The 16,446-nt window shown below is 44.6% G+C and overlaps 1 protein-coding gene across 2 annotated transcripts in view; it reads right to left on the bottom strand.

Moving 5' to 3' along the window:
- The window catches only part of MREG (melanoregulin), a 67,538-nt gene that overhangs the window by 50,059 nt on the left and 1,033 nt on the right, over nucleotides 1-16,446 (bottom strand). The gene's annotated exons all lie outside the window — the stretch shown is intronic.

Below are 16,446 nucleotides of genomic sequence, written 5' to 3'. Positions count from 1 at the left end.
GGCAGGAGAATTGCCTGAACCCAGGAGGCGGAGGTTGCGGTGAGCCGAGATCGCGCCATTGCACTCCAGCCTGGGTAACAAGAGCGAAACTCCGTCTCAAAAAAAAAAAAAAATTACATTAGACCATGAATAATCTGGCCACCTTTTACTTTACTAAGCCACAATTTCTTTTCCTATTTTAAAATGACCTCAAATAAAGTAAAATAATAAAATAATGATCCCAGCTGCCTCCCTGGCCAATTCCTCACTGTCTCACAAGCTCTCTCTCTCTGCCTCTCCTCTCTCTAGTGTCTCTCTCTCTGTCTCTCTTTCCTCTGTCTTGCTCTCTCTCGCTTCTGCTTCTTTTCCTCTTTCTCTATTTTTCCTCTCCTCTGTCTAGGTGTCTCTGTATTTGTCTCTCCCCTCTTTCTCTCGCTTATCTCACCCATCCACACACATACATGCATGGCTTCAGCCAACATAAAACACTGGCCACTCATCCTTCATCTACAAGTCCAAGTAAAGCTCTGTAGGAAGGTCAACCCCAGCCCGTTTAGAAGTGCCCATGTCTCCAGAAGGTGAGTGCCTCCTGGGTTCTTGCCATATCTAGCCCTACCCCAATCAGAAGCAGCGTTCCCCTAATAAGCCTCCCCCTCTGTGTAGTCACTGATATTCAGGGGATGATGTGAACCAACCTCTGTGCCCCTGGCCGGCAATGCCTCCCAGCAGTGTGTTCTCTGCAAGCTCCTGGGCCCTCCCCAGCAGGTTCTGACCTGCTCGTGGCCACAGAGCAGCCTCCTCCACTCTGCCCCACTGCCTCTTCAGACCCAGACCTGGCTCCTGCTTTGTTCTTATTCAGTAGTTGCAAGTCAAGTTTCTTTGGGGCATAGGAAAGGTGGGGTGCCACTGTTAAATAAATAAATAAATAAGTTTTTTCAAAATACTGGTGAAAATGGGCCAGGCACGGTGGCTCACGCCTGCAATCCCAGCACTTTGGGAGGCCGAGGCGGGAGGATCACAAGGTCAAGATATCAAGACCATCCTGGCCAACACAGTGAAACCCAGTCTCTGCTAAAACCACAAAGAAGAAAAAAAATAGTTGGGCATGTTGGCATGCACCTGTAACCCCAGCTACTCAGGAGGCTGAGGTAGGAGAATCACTTGAACCAGGAGGCGGATGTTGCAGTGAGCTGAGATCGTGCCATTGCACTCCAGCCTGTTGACAGAGCAAGATTCCACCTCAAAAAAAAAAAAAAAATACTGGTGAAAATGCACAGGGGGTGTGAGCTCATTCAGCAGCCTCAGAAGCCTCTGTAACAGTTGGCCTGGCTCACCAGGTCCTGGGTCCTGTTCTCTGGGCCTGCCACTTTCACTCCTGCACAGCCGCCAGGTCACGGTATCAAGCCACATTGTCCTAAAACTTCCAACTCTTTGAACAGAGAAACTATAACAGAGAAAACCATACAGCAAAGGTCCTAAGGAGAAGCAGCTTTGGAACCTCTGTCCATCCCAGACCATGAAAGGCTCTGAGGCCTGTGTGAGGAGAATGCAGTGCAAAGGTCCTGAGGTCTGGGCCTGAGCCCTGGGAGGACAGATGGAGGGAAGCGGAACATAAGTGAGAAGCTTCCCTTTCTCTCCCTCCCCCATATAATGAGTTCTTCAAGGCTCTAAAGAAAGTGAGAGTGAAGGCTGGCCCAGTGGCTCATGCCTATAATCCCAGCACTTTGGGAGGCTGAGGCGGGCGAATCACAAGGTCAAGAGATCAAGACCATCCTGGCTAACATGGTGAAACCCCATCTCTAAAAATACAAACAATTAGCCGAGCATGGTGGCATGTGCCTGTAGTCCCAGCTACTCAGGACGCTGAGGCAGGAGAATCACTTGAACCCAGGAGGTAGAGGTTGCAGTGAGCCAAATTGTGCCACTGCACTCCAGCCTGGGCAACAGAGTGAGACTAGGTCACCAAAAACAATAAAAAGAAAAGAAAGAAAGTGAGAGTGGTTGTTTTTCCCCTGGCCACCATCTGCTGATGATAAATATTTTATCAGGCATTTGAGAGGTGGCTCTGATGTTACACACTAAGCTGCTTTTACTCTTAAAAGGAAGGGTGAGAAAAGTCTCAGATTTCACCCTTAATCCCACCCAGGGGCACAAGCCCCAGTCAATCCAGAGTCTTTTCTTTCAACAGGATCTCTAGCTAAAAAAGAAACTCGAGGTTTGTAAGCACTAACTTCTGCCTGAGGATATGGCTGCAAAGTGCTAGTCAGCCTTGAAGCGATTTACCAAGAGTCCCTCCTGATTCCTCACTACTAACGCGGGCTGCCTGTAAAAGACCTTGGCAGGCTCCACAGAATGCAATGCACACAGGCTGGCTGCCGCACCAGCAGTTCCAGTGACGTTACTGCTCTCCCCACAGGCCATGTGGCAGTGGCCTCTAGCTTAAGACTGAAACTCTGAAAACAGCAAAGGAAGAAAATCTCCAGTCAACAGCAATAAATGGTCCAAAAACACAAGCTGCCAGGTCCACGCCCTTGACACTCACAGACTCTTGGTCTGATTTCCTGCTAGGAAGTCGCTGGCCTGCTACCACTCCCCCACCACCCCCCACCCCCTCCACCCCCACCCCCGTCTTCAAGACCTTTCCCTTCTTCCCTCTACTAAGACCTCCCTGGGATGGAGCAGGTGAACCTGAGATCTTCTCCCTCACCTTCCTTCCCTCCTCCCTCTCCTTCTTTCTCTTTCCTTCAGTCCTTCCTTTCTCCCCTTCCTGCTTTCTTTCCTTCTTTTCTTTCTTCCCCCCATCCTATCCTTTCTTTGTTTCTCTCTCCCTCTCCTTCTCTTTTTCTCTTCTCTCTTTCTCTTCCTCTCCTCCTCTTTTTCCTTTCTCTCTTTTCTCTCTGTCTTTCCATCTCTCCTTCCTTCCTTCATTCTTTCATTCTTTCTGGCTTCACTGCTTCCGGGACATATCCTGGCTTTCTCTTACCTGTGATCCAGTGTTTAAACATGTCTTATCCCCAAATTTATTTTTTTTAATTTAACTTATTTATTTGTTTATTTGTTTGTTTTGAGACAGAGTCTCGCTCTGTTGCCCAGGCTGGAGTGCAGTGGCACGATTGTTCCATCCGCTCTGAAGCTCTCCTTAGTACTCACCACCTACACTCATGATCTCCTTCAACCCCAGAGATGTGACCTGGCTCAGTGTGAAGGAAGAAAAGCCCTGGGCAGCCTTTCCTGGCACCCCTCTCTGATGTACCCCTACCCTTTGGGCTTTCTATTCTCACGCTGAGGCAGAGCCCTGTGTGACCCTGCTTCACACATCTGTACTCTGCTTTCAAGGCTCGAGGACGATCCTGACAGGCACGCTGTGAAGCAAGCACCGTTTGTGTTTGTGTCACCCAGCCGAGGAAACACGAGGGCTCAGGAAGATGAGACCCAGTCTTTGGTCTCTCCTCTGCTTTCATTCACTCCTGGTCACTTCATCTAGTTCCGTGCCTTTAAACATCATCTACATGAGGAGGACTCCCAAATCTGAATCCCCAGTTCAGTACTCTCTCCCAAATTTCAAATTTCCCATCTCCACTGGGATGTCTCACAGACAACACGAGCTCAGCGTGGTCCAGACCAAGCACTGGCTCTTCCCACTAAACACAACCACAGGCTCCCGACGCAGATGGTGGCAACTCCATCCTTCCCATTGCTCAGGCCGAGACCCTGGAGGGCATCTCCCACTCCTTCATCCCTACACCCTGTCCATCAGAAAATCCTACTGGCTCTACATTAAAAAATATCCACCTCTACCACTACACCCTGGGCCAGGGCTTCTTATGTGTTGCATAAGAATTTCTGCAATTGTCTTTGTTACCCACCCATTTCTTTCTAGTCTTAACACAACAGCCAGAGTGATCCTTTTAATACAGAAATCACGTCATGTCATCCCTCAGCTCAAAACCTACCAGTGGCTAACCCATTTGGCCCAGAGTGCAAGCCCAAGTCCTGCAGTGGTCCACAGGCCTGCAGTGACACTGACCACTCTGCCCTCTTCCATTCCCTGAACCTATCAGTCACACTCTGACCTCAGGGCTCTGGCACTGGCTGATGTTCATCTGCCTAGAATTTTTTCCTCCAGGCAGACACATGCCTCACTCCTCCCTCTCCTTCAAATCTTTGTTTAAACACCACCTCCTCGACAAAGCCTGCCCTGACCATTTAAAACTGCAAACATGCCCCCTTCCTTGCTCTAATTTTGTTTCCCATTGTTTATTGTGCCCCCCACCACTACGGCCACCACCACTAGAATAAAGCCACAAGGACAGGGATCTGTATAAACTTTGCTCAGTGATGTGTCTCAAGGGCTTAAAACAGTGCCTGGCAAGAGAATTGTTGACCCCAGGAGGCGGAGACTGCAGTGAGCAGAGATCATGTCAATGCACACCAGCCCAGGTGACAGAGTTAGACTCCGTCTCAAAAAAAAAAAAAAAAAAAAAACGGTGTCTGACACATAGTAAATGCTAAATAAATAGTTGATGAACCAATTCACTCTTGTTTCCCAAGTTCACAGAACTCTAAACTGTAGAGATGAGTATGGACTCTGTCTTCAGGCTCACAGACAAGCCCCTAACATTTTTTTAGCGGTTTAAATGTATGAAAATTGGCCTTACAATCTTGTGGGAGGAAGCAGATGATAAGCACATATGTTTATGTCACATGAAAATCAGGACTATAAAGAAATACATAGTGAGTAAGGGACACAGTGAAGCATGGGGCACTGTTTTAAGAGGGCGGTCAGGGAAGAATGTTCTGGTAAAATGACTTTGAGCAGAGAGCTGAATAAAGTGAAGGAGTTATCCACGCAGGGAATTAGAGAAAGAATCTTCGAGGCAGGGCGGGCAGGAAGTGTAAAGCCCTGAAGCAGGGGTGTGGGTGGTATATTTGAGGAACCAGGAAGAGGCCAGTATGACTGAAGGGTGAACAATTAATTTCACCTTCTATGCTGACGTTAAGCCATACTTAATAGCCCCAAACTGGAAACCACCCAAAAGTCCAAGAGTAGAATGGGGGAACAAAATGGAATATATTCTAAAGCGATAAGAACCATGAACCGCGGCTACGCAAAACACAGAGGACTGTCAAAAAGCTCCACCAACAAAGTAAGTTATATGAGACCACACAGTTTGATCCCATGTATGCAAAGTTTAAAGGCAGGCAAAACAAAAGCGCATCTGTAAGGTGCACACATAGATGGGAAAGCTATAGAGAAAAACAGGGAAAGGACTGACACAAAACTAGCCATAATCAAGGAGGAGATAAGGGGCTGGCAATAGCTATCTCTTGCCATGGGAGGTGGTTACAGGAGTATTCTTTCGAGTTACTTTTTTTTATTCTGAGACAGGGTCTAGCTCTGTCACCCAGGCTGGAGTGCAGTGGCGCAATCTTGGCCCACTGCAACCTCTGCCTCCCAGCTTCAAGTGATTCTCCTTCCTCAGCCTCCAGAATAGTTGGGATTATAGGTGCCCACCACCACAACAAGATATATGTTTTTTTAATTTTTAGCAGAGACAGAGTTTCACCCTGTTGGCCAGGTTGGTCTCGAACTCCTGACCTCAAGTGATCTGCCTACCTCGGCCTCCCAAAGTGCTGGGATTACAGGCATAAGCCAACCGTGCCCAGCCTATAGTTTTTCCTTATATTGAACATATTTGTGTATGGTCTGTAACATCGCGCATTTGAGCACAAGTTTTTAAAAGATTTTTGTTTTTAAAAAAAAAAAGCTAAGTAAGAGGCAATTCAGGACAGTGTCACACAGCTCAGGGATTCTTTAGGTGCGTACTGTGTCACCAAAATTATTTCCTAAAAGGGCACAGAAGAACAGAGTACATGGTATATAACTGATGCAAAACAAAGATTTATTAACAAGACTAAAAAGGGCTTCGGTTGCTAACAGATTTAACTATTTTACCCAGCATTTAAGCAGAGTTTACTTATTAAACACAGGTATAGTGATAAGGTCACTTCAAGATTCTAGAGAACAAAAAGTTCCAGAAAACTCTCACATGATGTTAGGAGAAAGAAATTTCACCTTCTCAGAGACTTCCAACGGCACTAAGACTGACTAATGCAGGTCACAAAAAGAGAAGAGGGATGCTGTGGCTTTCCTGGGAAGAAAACCTTTAAAAGTCATCCTTGAGAATTTTGGACAGCTGACTTCTTACAAAGAGCTTCCCTCCTACTTGTTTGACCTGAAGCCCTGTCCCCAGGACAACACTTATGCTGCCTCTGACCCTCTCCTGTCTTTCAAGAAGGCAAAAGTGCCAGCCTTGCAATGGGAATCTTCCAGCCAGGGCACTTGCCTTTGGTAAAAACCCTTGGTGCCCCTGCAGGGGCTTCCTGTGAATCATTGCCTGGCTACAAAGCTACTGGCTTTGTGAACTGCAGGTTTCTGCAGGAAGCCACAGATGAGGTGTGCCAATCTTCCCAATCTGCTCAGAGACCTGGCTCCCGAAAACCCAATAGCATGCAGTGGGAAAAAGTCAGGCCATCTGGGCCCTGGTCTGAGAAATCTCACTGACATAAACACACCCATCAACACTTTCTAAAAGCCCTCCCCACGAAGACTATTTGATCAGCTCCAGGGTCATGTGAGTCCACACTGTAAAATGTAAAATTCTACAAATATAAAAGATTATTATACTTCTAGAGCTGGTGGTGATTCCCTTTTAAATGTTGTAAGCCCTCCCTTACCCTCACCCTTCTTTCCCACTGCACCTGGTTTTTCTAGCCTCGATGCCAAAAAACGCCCAGTGTTTCTAGACCCCGTAACAATTTGCGGAAAGATTCAAACTTCAAACAAACCACATAAGCCACTAGTTCCACACCTCTCTGCGCACCAGAAGGGCTCTGCTCTTTCTATGGCATTGAAATATACGTACTAGGATGTGAATCTCAGTTCGGCCACGTGTACCTCTAAGCAAGTTACTGAAATCCTCTGTGCCTCAGTTTCTTCAATGGCCAAGTGGGGATGACCAACATAATTACAGCCAATCCTCATTATTTGCAGATTCTCTATTTGCAAATTCTCCCACTCATCAAAATTTACCTGTAACCCCAAAATCAATATTAGCCATGTTTCCAAAGCCATTCATGAACATGCTCAGAGTGGCAAAAAATGTAGAGTTGCCTGAGACGCACAACGCTCAGCCTTCTTAGTTCAGCTCTCAGATTGGAAACAAGCATTCTTTTTGTGATCACTTAGCAGCTTTTTTTTTTTTTTTTGAGATGGAGTCTCGCTCTGTCACCCAGGCTGGAGTGTGGTGTCTCAATCTCGGCTCAGTGCATCCTCCGCCTCCCGGGTTCAAGTGACTCTCCTGCCTCATCCTCCCAAGTAGCTGGGATTACAGGCATGTGGCACCATGCCCAGCTAATTTTTGTATTTTTAGTAGAGATGGGGTTTCACCATGTTGTCCAGGCTGGTCTTGAACTCCTCACCACAAGTGATCCACCTGCCTTGGCCTCCCAAAGTGCTGGGATTACAGGTGTAAGCCACCATGTCCGGCACCCAATCTAGTGGCTTTTTTTTTTTTTTTTTTGCATTTTTGTACTTTTGGCTGGCAATTTCACTGTTTAGAATATCTCCAAGTGTAGTGCTGAAGTGTTAACAAACATGTTAGATAAGCTTCACTCAGACGTGAGATATAGGGTGCTAGCCATGAGTTCAATGTTAATGGATCAACACTATACATTAAATAAGGTGTCTTTAGGCAGAAACACATAAAACAAAGTTATGTAGTGATTGGTTGACAGGGATCTAATCCTGCCATCAGCTCACAGGAACCTAGCCCTGTATTTCCACTAGGAACAATGGTTCAGTATTCACTAATTCTGGGTTCAAGTGACTTTACAGAACCTATCACAGACAATAAGAATCAGCTTTGCCCCTTAGGGCTATGGTCGAGATTTCATTAACCAATATAGAAGAAATGGTTTAGCGTGAGCCACGCTGCTTGGGGGAGAGGCTGAGTTGAGGAGGAAAACATCTCTGACAAGAAAGTTTATCTTCTCTACCCCCATGCTCCTGATTCTGTACAGGTTGGGCTTAGTGCTTGCAATATACCTCTGTTTCAGTTTGAGTTTGGCCCACACCTGAAGGCCCTGATCAATTCTTTTTTAGAATGACCCTTTGTGTGGGCACCAAATAGTCATCTAGAGTGAACTGAGATTTTATTTTACTTTTCCCTCACAGGAATTCAGGCACTGTAGAAAAATAAAACACTGATGTCTGTTCTTCATTCATTGCCTTCAGATGAGGGGATCAAGTTTGTTATCATGAATGGAAGCTTCAGGTGGGTATCGAGATGAACAAGGAGCAAAATAGCTTTGGAAGCTCATTATATGGTTCACTTGGGTAGCTTCAGAGAGAGCCACACATGAAAACATAGCTATCGTTGTCCACTCTTTGCATTTCTTCTTTTGCTTTTCAAAAACCAGACAGTTGTAATGATGTTTATCAGTTAGTAACAGCTAACAGAAGTTAGAGAGTGACAATTGTAATTCCCTGAAAAAGTTCAAAGTAACCCTTGTGAAAGATGCCTTGGTGCACGGCATTTACATCACAGCCAGCTCTTTTGCGTTCTGATTCATCATCTCCCAGGCCTCTGCTCTCTGTATTAGATCCTATATGGCAGTAGACTCCAGAGGACTTAGGATCTCTCTCCTTAAAGGTGACTGCAGCTGTGACTCCAGGAACACAAACATGCTCAGCTAGATTTTTTTTTTCAGACAGAGTCTTGCTCTATCACCCAGGCTGGAGTGCAGTGGCATAATCTCAGCTCACTGCAAACTCTGCCTCCTGGGTTCAAGCAATTCTCCTGCCTCAGCCTCCCCAGTAGCTGTGATTACAGGTGCCCACCACCACACCTGGCTAATTTTTTTTTAAAATAGAGACAGGGTTTCACCATGTTGGCCAGCCTGGTCTTGAACTCCTGACCTCAGGTGATTCGCCTGCTTCAGCCTCCCAAAGTGCTGGGATTACAGGTGTGACCCACCGCGCCTGGCCTTAGGTAGACTTTTAAATGGCAAGAGCATGTTCTTATCACTGTTGGAAGAAAGCCATGCTACAAAAGTAAAATAATAACCAATGCTTTGGGCTCACACATTTTCCCAAAAGTACTCTGTAATGGATTGAATAGTTTCTCCCCAAAAGATATGTCCACGTCCTAATCCCCAGTAGCTATAATTTTGACCTTATTTGAAAACAAGGGCTTTGCAGATATAATCAAATCAAGGATCTTGAGATGAAGTCATCCGAGGTTTTAGGGCAAACCCTAAATCCAATGACTGGTGTCCTCATAAGAGAAAAGAGAGGGAGATTTGAGACACAGAGGAGAGACACATCAGAGATGAAGGAGGTAAAGACTGAAAGTGGGCAGCGACAAGCCAAGGAACACTGGGAGCCACCAGAAGCTGGAATCAGTGAAAAGTGATTCTCCCCTAGACCCTGTGGAAGCCGAAACCTTGATACAGAACCTCAAACCTTATACAGATGATTAATAATGTGACTCCTACATGACTCAGTCCTAAAATTGCGGAACACATGAGAAAACCGTAAGTAGATGATTCAAAGATTGAACAAAACCTTTGACTTTCTTTGGGACTAAAGCCTGGGTTAGGATCAAGCCTGTGTGAGAATCAGGCCATGTGTCCTCTCTCCAGACCCAGACTTGTTCTTAAGCTTCCTTCCATAAAAATGGCCCACTCAAAATTATTCACTGCTGAGGCAGCCCTGGATAGAAGAGTTAGACGAAGATCAGGATTCACATATCCTGGGTCTTCGGGCTTCCTCCCGGCACTACAGCCAGCCTCACGGCTCTGTATTCCATGTTGGGTCAAACACAGTGTCGGCTAACACAAGTCCACAGGCAGAGGACAATCAAGCCTGGAGCAACCCTTCAAGATCATGATTAAAGTCTGATCTTCTTCTTTTTCAAAAGAAGAAACCACGTTCAAGGAAGTTAGGAGACCCCCCAGGATCTCAAAGCTGGCTAATAGCTGAGACTAGGAATCTGGTCTCCTAACTCCCACTGGGCCTGGTTCACAGAGCCAGATGGCTTCCATATCTAGATGGAAAAGTTGTAACAATCATGGAATAAAAAAAGGAAAGGAGAAGGGATCCCGAATGGGCAGGGCTGAGGCTACTGATATCCAATAATTTCTAGTATATAAATATGATGCTGCTTTTGGAAAGCATCTTGTAGTTATCTGAATGTTCTGCAAGGTAAGGCATGGACTTTGAAATCAGACAAACACAGATTCAAATTCTGGCCCTCTTTTTTTTTTTTTAAAGTTCAGAGGTACAAATACAAGTCTGTTAAATAAGTAAACTTGTGTCATGGGGGTCCGTTGTACAGATTATTTCATCACCCAGGTATTAAACCTTGTACCCATTAGTTATTTTTCCCAGTCCTCTCCCTCCTCCCTCCTGCCACCTTCTGAAAGGCTCCAGTGTGTGTTGTTCCCCTCTATGTGTCCATGTGCTTTCCAACTTTCAGCTGTGACTTTGAATTATTTAAATTCTTTAAGTCCTGGGTTCCTCATCTATGAATGGAGATAATATCTATGTCATTTGGTCACAGTGGCAATCAAATGACAAGGTGTGTAAAGAAACCCCACTTACACAAAGCCTATATGCCAGTATGCGCCATGTTTAAGAAAAATAAACACAGATTCAGTGTAAAGGTCACCACTGGAGGTGATAGCTGAATGCAGCTATGGAGAAACATGTGGGTGACTCAACTCTAAAGTTTTCTTTCTTAATGTGAGTGCTAGGTATATGGCATTAGCTTTATTATTCTTCACAATGTTTTGCCTTAAATACCATTTAAAATGTTACACATAGAAAGCAATTGATAAATGAACAGTTGTTATAATTATTACCAATCAAAAAGTATGAGTCAGATGCAGTAGCTCACACCTGTAATCCCAGGACTTGGGAGGCCGAGGCAAGCAGATCACGAAGTCAGGAGTTTGAGACCAGCCTGGTCAACATGGTGAAACCCAGTCTCTACTAAAAATACAAAAATTAGCTGGCTGTGGTGGTGTGCACCTGTGATTCCAGCTATTCAGGAGGCTGAGGCAGGAGAATCACTTGAACCTGGGAGGCGGAGGTTGCAGCAAGCCAATATCATGCTATTGCACTCCAGCCTGGGCAACAGAACAAGACTCTGTCTCAGGAAGAAAAAAAAAAGGATTTATTCCATTTTTATTCAATGTAGAGCACTGTGCTGGGCACCACAGGGGACATTAAGGTAAGATTCAGCCCCCTCCCATTTCACTGGGGCTGTAGCACCCACCTCATAACTGTAATACTAAGCAAAATGCAGTAAGTGACCTGAGGGGTAAAAATAAAGAAATGAGACACCATAACTTCTTGGGGAAACTTTCTTTCTTTTTATTTTTTTAGCCAGAGTCTCATACTGTAACCGGGGTTGGAGGGCAGTAGCGCGATCTCAGCTCACTGCAACATCCGCCTCCCAGGTTCAAATGGTTCTCCTGCCTCAGCTCCTGAGTAGCTGGGATTACAGGCACCCACCCCCATGCTCAGCTAATTTTTTGCATTTTTAGTAGAGATGGGTTTCATTATGTTTCCGAGGCTGGTCTCAAACTCCTGACCTCATGATCTGCCTGCCTCGGCCTCCCAAAGTGCTGGAATTACCGGTGTGAGCCACCGCGCCTGGCCAACTTCTTGGGGAGACTTTCTAAGGTTTCATTAAAAAGGTGGCTACTGAAAAGGTAGTCTTTAAAATCCGAGCAGAGTTTTAAGAAGTAGAGAAAACAAAAAGGTGTCTCTGGTAACGATTATGGCACTGACAATGACAATGACACCAGGAAGAAAACCCACATGATGAGGCTGATCACAGACAAAGAGACTAGAGAAAGCAAAATCAGAGAAGCAGGGCAGGAGGAAACGTGAAAGAAAGGATGGGGCCGGGCGCGGTGGCTCAAGCCTGTAATCCCAGCACTATGGGAGGCCGAGGCGGGTAGATCACGAGGTCAAGAGATCGAGACCATCCTGGTCAACATGGTGAAACCCTGTCTCTACTAAAAATGCAAAAAATTAGCTGGGCATGGTGGTGCGTGCCTGTAATCCCAGCTACTCAGGAGGCTGAGGCAGGAGAATTGCCTGAACCCAGGAGGCGGAGGTTGCGGTGAGCCGAGATCGCGCCATTGCACTCCAGCCTGGGTAACAAGAGCGAAACTCCGTCTCAAAAAAAAAAAAGAAAGAAAGGATGAATAGTCTGCACAGAGGTATTCCATGTACGCTGAGAAAAGAACATCCAATTTCTTTCTCTTTCAAGAGAGCAATTTTCAGGAGAGTATCTTTCAAGAGTGCAATTTTCATGAAAATATACAGGGGGCAGAAACCAGATTTCATTGCCTGGCAAACAGTAGGAGCCCAGTAACTACTCACTTAATAAGTGGATGCTACACAAATGGGTTTGCAATCCTTCAGTCCCATCTTGAGCATCAGCATTTAGAGCTGTGCTTCTCAAAGGGTGTTCCTAGACCACCTGCAGCAAGACCACCTGGCATGTTTACTGAAATGCAGAATTCCAGGCTCCATCCCAGACCCAGTGAGTCTCAATCTTTAGGATGGGTCCCAAAAGCTGCATTTTAAGCAAATTTATCAGGTGATTCTAAGCGGGGGGAGAAAAAACAAAGGTGAAGGAGGCAGGGGTATAGTTTACTATTCTTTAAAGACATTTGTGCCTTATACAAAGAACAACAGAGAATAAGAGTTGAAGGCCAGGACCACAGCAAGATGAATTTTTAGTTGGGGGGAGCCTCAGAAGATTTTTAGAGAAAGGGGAAAGAAAAAAAAAGAAAGAAAGAAAACTAGCAGGCCAGAGAGAAATACAGATGCAAATCAGAAAAAGTGGGCCACGCACAGTGGCTCATGCCTGTAATCCCAGCACTTTGGGAGGTGAAGGCAGGCGGATAACCTGAAGTCAAGAGTTCAAGACCAGCCTGACCAACATGGAGAAACCCCATCTCTACTAAAAGTACAAAAAATTAGCCAGGCATGGTGACGCATTCCTGTAATCCTAGGTACTCGGGAGGCTGAGGCAGGAGAATCACTTGGGAGGCAGAGGTTGCAGTGAGCTGAGATTGCGCCATTGCACTCCAGCCTGGGCAACAAGAGTGAAACTCCATCTCAAAAAAACAAAAAAGAAAAGAAAAGGCATTCCCCCTCAGAGACATGGTTCCAGAAAAAGCAAAAAAGACCAAGGTCAAAAACATCAGTGGCACTGGCAGTCTGGCAAATGAGCTGGGACCAAGCGTTGTTTTTCCTGAATGAACAAGAGTCCCTGGTGCATTTTGGAAAAGGACCGGGGTGATCATGCACACAGGTGACAGATGTCTTCCCTGACCTCACCTCTTCCAGGTACTATTGCCCTAGGGAGTGAAAACATGGAAACCATTCTTGTAAACAGTAAAGAATTTGGTTTGAGAATAAAAGATGTCTGAACAAAACTTTTTTTATAGATGGAAAAAAAATGACATAAAGAATGATGTTCTCAATAAAATAAATAATTTGGACCATCTTCCCACATGAATTTACCACATCAAGATTTAAACCAGGCTGAGCATGGTGGCTCATGCCTGTAATCCCAGCACTTTGGTAAGCCAAGGCAGATGGATCACGAGGTCAGGATATCGAAACCAGCCTGGCTGACACAGTGAAACCCCATCTCTACTAAAAATAAAAAAATTAGCTGGGTATGGTGGCACATGCCTGTAATCCCAGCTACTCAGGAGGCTGAGGGAGGAGAATCACTTGAACTTCAGAGGCGAAGTTTACAGTGAGCCAAGATTGTGCCATTGCACTCCAGCCTGGGTGACAGAGCAAGACTGCATCTCAAAAAAAAAAAAAAAAAAAAGATTTCAAACCAGTCATTTTTGGATAGAGTACGCCAGTTCCTCAAAAAGTTAGATATAGTGTTACTATACGATCCAGCAATTCCACTCCTAGGTATTTACCCAAGGAAGCTGAAAACATACATCAACACAGAAATCTGTATGTACCTGAATTTCACAGCAGCACTTATAATAGCCAAAACATAGAAGCAATCCAAATGTCAATCCACTAATGAATGGATAAACAAACTGTGATGTAGCCATACAATGAAACATTCAGCCATAAAAAGGAATGAGGTGCTAATACATGCTAAAGTGCAATGAACTTGACACCGTTCCGTGAAGTGAAAGAAGCCAGATGCCTAAGGCCACATATTGCATAATGCCACTTATACAAAATGTCCAGAACAGACAAATCTAGAGAGTAGAAAAGTAGACTAGTGGTTGCCTGAGTTGGGGCAGAGAGAGAGGGAAGAGCGACCACTAAAGGATGTGGTGTTTCAGCCGGGCGCGGTGGCTCATGCTTGTAATCCCAGCACTTTGGGAGGCCGAGGTGGGTGGATCACAAGGTCAAGAGATCGAGACCATCCTGGTCAACATGGTGAAACCCCGTCTCTACTAAAAATACAAAAATTAGCTGGGCATGGTGGCGCGTGCCTGTAATCCCAGCTACTCAGGAGGCTAAGGCAGGAGAATTGCCTGAACCCAGGAGGCGGAGGTTGCGGTGAGCCGAGATCGTGCCATTGCACTCCAGCCTGGGTAACAAGAGCGAAACTCCGTCTCAAAAAAAAAAAAAAAAAAAAAAAAAAAAAAAAAACACGTCTAAAAAAAAAAAAAAAAAAAAAAAAAAAAAGGATGTGGTGTTTCTTTTGGGGGGTGATGAAACCCACTGGAATTAGGTAGTGGAGATGGTTGCTCAACTCTGTGAATATACTAAAAACTACTGAATTTTAGTTGATTTTAAATCAACTAAAAAAAAAGTTTTCAGGTCCAAACTTCATATGACTTATATAGGAAAGAACCTGCAGGTACCCATATACACACATGCCACTGTTCCACATACCCATTAATAATCTATTCTTCCCAAATATTGTTATATGGAAATGGTGCCAGAATGCCACTAAATCATATGAGACCAGTCCACTCATATCCACATGCTCAGAGTAACAATGATAATAACCAGAATTTACTGAGTGTTAACTATTTGTCACACTCTATACTAAGCACTTTATACGTATTATCTCCTTTCATCTCTCACGGCAACCTTTTGAAGTATGTACTATTATCATCCTCATTTTACAGATGAGGAAATTGAGGTACAACTAATTTTAATAACTTGTGCCAGGTCACTCAGATGTGTGAGCAGAGTCATTCCAGGCAACCTGATTCACAAGCTCTATGCTATTCTGCTCCAGTTGACCCTAGGGCTTCTTAAAATCACATGCAAAATTCACTGACTTATATTCACTGGATATAAGCCAAAACAGGAGAAGGTCTAGATTTTAAAACAATCAGAACTATTAACTGAAACAGCAATCCTGGACAGAAACCTGGAAATACTCAGGATGAAAGTAAGCTCAAGACTGTATTTCATGTTACTAAGAGCCCTGACAAGTTCAGTGTATAACCTAAGCATAAAATTCTAGATTGTATTACCCACTACATATTAGATTAGAGATACATTATTCCATTTCTCCCTACCCACAATAATCTAAAAATCTAAGTGGGAGTGCCATCCACAAAAGCAATCAAAAACACTGTGTATTGTATGACTTTACATATATATGAGCTACATGTTTATATACATGTGTGCTCACCAAACAGCAAGGAGTAGATGGTAATTTCTAAGTCCTAAATCCTAGAAGAGGAAGATGGATAAGGGCAAAGTAATCAAAGAAGATTGCTTGAGAAGGCCTTGAAAATAGCTTTTAGGAAGGAGGGGCAAGGATAAAGGTCACCACTTGAGGGAGGGTTGGCGAGAATGAGTGGATTATTCCCACGGCCGTAAGGAGTGTACACTGTTTAATGTACTAGAAAATCAGAGTGGACAGGCAGGAAGGGGTTATGTAAGATCTCCAAAGTCAAGGGGGTGTTTGGACTTGATAAAGTAAGAAAAGGTAAGTCATTCCTTAGAAAAAGTTGTGCAAACTGTATTACATGAGTTGCCTACTTCAAAAGAAAGAAACCCTGGCTTTAGTATCTGCTTACTCAACCCTGGAATTCCACCTGAAGTACTGTTTCCCAATTCCATTTTAAATATTCTGTTTCTGTCATGTCTACCCCTGAGGCATGACCTAGTCCAATCTCAATTTCAGCAAACTCAAGATAGAAAATCATTGCTTAAAATCACAGCCCTGAACAAAACTGGGGTGGTAGAGTCTCCTCACAAAGCCTCTTAGCTTATTGCTAATGAGCATTTCCTCACATTTCACAGCTTAACCTGTAATGAATCAACATCCTAGTGAATACGCTGCCCCTTGATGAAACATGCATTTTTTTCATGTGAAAAAATATTTCCTTGTACTCAGTCACTGGAATCGTTTTTTGGTTTTTTGTTTT

This window comes from Cebus imitator, unplaced genomic scaffold (assembly GCF_001604975.1).
Source record: "Cebus imitator isolate Cc_AM_T3 unplaced genomic scaffold, Cebus_imitator-1.0 Scaffold89, whole genome shotgun sequence".
Classification (NCBI taxonomy): Eukaryota; Metazoa; Chordata; class Mammalia; order Primates; family Cebidae; genus Cebus; species Cebus imitator.
This window is presented reverse-complemented; position numbering and strand designations above follow the sequence as displayed.